Here is a 5,000-nt window from a genome sequence, read left to right as displayed (position 1 = left end):
GTACTGAGGCCCTTATCTTCTGTCCTCCTCTATCTCAGAACGGGGGGCAGTTTAGATGGGGCGTGTGTGTGTGTGTGTGTGTGTGTGTGTGTGTTTGTGTGTGTGTTTTCGTGTGTGAGTCAGTGCGTGAGTGTATGTATTTGTGTTTGGCTATGTGAGTGAGGGGGGGGAGGGGGGGGGGGGGGGGAATGAGACTGCTCTTCATCCCTGACACCTCAGCACAGTGCAAGGGAAGTGTCAGGTGGCCAGGGAGGAACAAAAAGGAGGTTCTCTTAAAGAGGACCGGTTCGCCAGGGTCTGTCAGTCTGACCACACTCACACACACACACACACACACACACACACACACACATCTGCCAGGCCGAAAGGAATGACAAGCCTTCCTTCACTTGGCTTGGCTATTCTGTGAGTATACAGGCACAGTGTTTCCCACAGAATTGGATTCAATTTGTGGCGGTAGCTGACTTGGACAACGGGGGGGGGGGGGGGTATTAAGATCGTCTTGGTAGTGTATAGGTCTATTTGAGTGCTTGACGTTTGAGGGAACCCTTGCAATTGTAACACAGTTGAAAGGCTGCTGATGTGTGGAATTGCAATTCATAACGTTTTCTACATAGTTAAAATAAAGGTTCGTACTTCTCCTTGGGACAAGCACTTTTGAATTTTGGAAAACACTTTTCCATTTACATCGGGATTTTGCAAACATTCAGTGTCAGAGTCAATAAAATGAGCCCTTCAACGAAATTGACAAGCAGCTTTAAGTAGGCTAAGCATGCTAAATTCGACATCCAAACAGTATTCTAACGTTAGCTTTGAGATACTGCTTGATTTCATAACTTAACTTAGTTTAGTCTCTTCAATGTAGCCTGTTGTGATAAGACCTTATCAGAGTTCACTTCAATGCAGCAGTTTTGAACAAATTTGCGCAGCATGGTCACGATGCTAAGCGGATTAAATAGCAATTTAGTCAGACGTCTTCTATGCAATGCTTCTATGTAGCAACAACAATCCTTCAACAAGCGTGAATATTTTGTTAAATGCACATGCAGAGGAGGGGCAGCAGGCTACGAGAGAGCAGGGCGGGGCAAGGAAAGGCTGTGTGCGTAAAAAGCGCAGCTCAATGGCAATGCAAGGATTTGACCTTATATTTAAATTAAATTAAATTAAATTAAATTAAATTAAATTAAATTAAATTAAATTAAATTAAACATAGAATATTAATCTGTGGCGGACGATTTTTATTTTGTGGCGCTCCGCCACAGATTAGTCAATGTATGGGAAACACTGCAGACACCCACACACACATGAACACACACCAATGAAAGTCTACACAGAGAAACCATAGAATGTAAGCACACACGCACAAACACACACACGCACACACACACGCACACGCACACACACACACACAAACATATACATGCATACACTGTGCAAGCACACATACACACCACAGACACTTACATCACATGCACATAAGTATATATGTCAAGACAATGCAGACTCAGTCACACTCCCAAGAACCCCCCCACACACACCCACACGCGCACGCACACACACACACACACACACACACACACACAAACACACTCGCGCACACACACACACACACTATATGCTGAATACAGTACAGAGCAATAAAACAACAACCTTCAATTCACGCCGAATATAGTCCTGCAAGGGGGACGAGACTGAAACAGCATGGGACATACTGTAGCTGCTATCTTGCAGCGGAAAACGATGTTGGACCCGCATGGGCGGCCAAAGTTAGAGTGTGCTTGAATGGAAAGAGTGATGGCTGCGTCCGGATTTAGAGGGACACTCGAGGGGGCTCGGAGAGTCCGAGAGGCGTCCGGCGGAGATGGACGTTGCCGACTCGTGACACGTGTATTTCAAGAGCAGCATGGTGCAGCACTATCAAACTCCAGAAATGGCGCTGACGTCAACATCATAAAAACACTCGGTCGGAAAAATATATCACAGACAGCAAGCTCGCTGAGGTAAATCTCTTCTTGGCCCCTCTCAGATGATGTTGCTTCGGCAATATGAATAAACGAATATTCAAAAGCCCTTGATGGTAGTATAATATGCTGAGGTGGTCATCAAACTGTCAAGTCTTGATTATTTGTGTTGAGCGGGGTTTAAGACACTGCAAACCAGGGGTTCTCAAGGTTCCAAGGACATTTTCCAAGGATCCCCTCATAATCATAACAATTAAGCATGTACCATTTGTATTCTCTGAAGTTGTGGCCAGGTTCACTATTCCCGGCAGGTGTGAACTTCCTGAACAAGGAAACCCACTAATCCTCTGAGTATCTGTTCCTGAATGGCCATTAAGCGTTCATCTTCAGTATCTGCATTAGATGGTGCAAAGGCCCAAGAGACAGAAATGGACATATACAGTATGTTCAAATGTATTGTCATACTGTATATGTACTGACAAGAGCCTAATGCCAATAAAGCAGTTTCAAACGTTCCAGTTTCTCATACATAGATTAAGACTAGTCTTAGACTACTCGACTTTTCTCAGTGGAGATCTTTATTGAATTTCTGTTTGATCCCAGCCCAGGACCATGGATTCACCAGATCATTTTTCGACATGTTGTTCTAACTTTAGAGGCACTTGTTGGATTAAGACTAGTCCTAGACTACGACTTTTCTCAGTGGAGATCTTCATTGAATTTCTGTTTGAGCCCAGGACCATGGATTCACCCATGTACAGGACACAAAACCACATAGTGTCTTTAAAGAAACGAGTCAGACTGGGAGATGTGGCAGTTGCTGTTGACCGGGCTCGAGGTAGCAGCAGCAACAGCAGCAGCTGCAGGTGGGTGGAGGCGCAAAACCACCTCCAGCGTCCCTCTCCAGACAACCACACTCTGTTTGTCTGCTTCCATTGTTTGGCGCCAAGAAAAAGGGAAAAAATGTTTGCATGTTGCAGCCAAGAAAGGAAAGTTGCTGACTTTGTCAGTGCTTGCTTGGTCTTCCAAAGTTAAAATCAAAATGTCCCCACAAAGACAAAGACAGGAGAAGGCTCTTTCAGTGACCCACAACGGACAGGATATTTTAGTAGGCCTTTCGACTCCAAGTGCTTCACATTTTCCGTAAGCTCTCACTCCCCTTCTGCAACGTCTGGATAAACCGGCATGTGATTGTTCATGTCGAGAATGAGAAAACATATTTTTTCACATGTAGAATTGTGCCTTCTCTCACTCTTCGTGCATTACTTTCATATGTGAGAGGCTGTAATATTGCTTTAAAGGTCAACATTTAATTACATTCTATAATGTTCAACTGCTCAATAATGATAAGTTCACAGTTATTTTCAATTGAATTCAAATTATAAAACGTCAAAAAAAAAAAAAAAAATTAATTATGTCACAAGCAATAGTGATATTTTGTAATGTTCTCAATGCAAAGTCAAGTATTTCAATGGTTTCCTGAGGGTAATTGGTAAGTAGGTAAGTGACTGGCATATCAACTGAGAAAAGGTATCTTATTGCAACTATCTTACTGGACTTATCTTGTGACCTGTGAAAACTTTTGTTTTCACAGTGTTTTTGATGAAATCCAATATGGCGGTCCAATCAATTATGTTAATGTCAAAAGTTGATATGTGTCAGCCTAAGGACCTCCCAAAGTATTAACATAGATTACTAATAATAATTACTAATTATTACTAATAATAATAATTAATAATTTCAAACACATCACCCCATACAGGCCAAAACATAGTTTTGTTATTGAGCCTCCTCCTAATTGGGTCCTGAGCCCATGTACCGAGTTTGGTTTTGATACGTGAAAGCTTGGCTGAGATAACAGTTCACTTCCTGTTAAATAATAAATTCAGTTCGCACAATCTTATCTTATTGCAAAATCACTCATAAGGAAACAGTTAACCCTCATTGTAGCACTGTAGCTTCCTATGAGGAAGCATTTGGCTGGTGTTACAAAGCAATAAACACTTGAGACCTGTCACCACCACTGCATAAAAAATCTGAAATCTTAACATGTTTTTCCCCAGGAATGGTAAGCAACTATACAGTATACAGTACATCAGAATGATTGTCATGCCCTTGCTTGTGTGCTAACGTGTAAACCATGTCGACATTTTCCCCAAACAGGTTGTGTTCTCCTCATTAAGACACTTGGAAACCATTCTGCATGTTTCCCTCTCTGTTCAGAAGAGGTTGGGTATGTCCTTTCTCTCTCTCTCTCTCTCTCTCTCTCTCTCCCTCTCACTCTCTCTCTATCCATCTATCTCTCTATCTATCTATCTATCTATCTACGCACCTGCCCAGAAGATGGCACAGCATGTGCATAAATCAACACCTGTGAGCCAAAGGGGGGGGGGGGGGGGGGGGGGGTCCCATTCCTCTGTCCCATTCCTCTGTCCCATTCGCCAATGTCCACACACAGGAAGCCTGCTAAGGTCATTTCCCCCCGTGATGCGCCTGGGTGGATATCTGACACATTCCACAGTAGTGGTTGTCACTTTGGGGGGTGTTGCAGGTGGAGGCATACCCGGGGGGTGGGGGCAAACTCCACCACACGCACACACACACACACACACACACACACACACACACACATATATCACACACATACAGTACATGGCAGATGTTTAAGAACGCACTGCATGAGACAGAGCTAGGATAGTGGATTTTCAACAACCACACATATTACCCACATACTGTACATGTACTACATGGCAGATGCTCAAGCACATTCTGCAATCTAAGGGGCAGAGCTAGGATAGTGATATTCAACCAGCTTCTGATCTCTGCTTCACTGAAAATGAACCCTCAATGAACCTCAGAGAATAAATAAAGATTGAGTGAATTTTACCCTGGTTGTCAACAAAGTGTAATTACCTATACTTGTGAGCAAGCTGTCTACTCCCTGTGACCATATCCTGACTCATACCACCAATCCCCAACTATTTGCACTCTTCATCCTCAACACAATGTGTGGTGATGATGTGTTGGTTGTTTATGATG

At 43.3% G+C, this 5,000-nt stretch overlaps 1 protein-coding gene across 7 annotated transcripts in view; it reads right to left on the bottom strand.

The window, feature by feature from the left end:
• The window catches only part of fhod3a (formin homology 2 domain containing 3a), a 98,724-nt gene that overhangs the window by 86,235 nt on the left and 7,489 nt on the right, over positions 1 to 5,000 (bottom strand). The gene's annotated exons all lie outside the window — the stretch shown is intronic.

This window comes from Alosa sapidissima, chromosome 21 (assembly GCF_018492685.1).
Source record: "Alosa sapidissima isolate fAloSap1 chromosome 21, fAloSap1.pri, whole genome shotgun sequence".
NCBI lineage: Eukaryota > Metazoa > Chordata > Actinopteri > Clupeiformes > Clupeidae > Alosa > Alosa sapidissima.
Note: the sequence above shows the minus strand (reverse complement) of the source record. Positions and strands in the feature narration are given on the sequence as shown.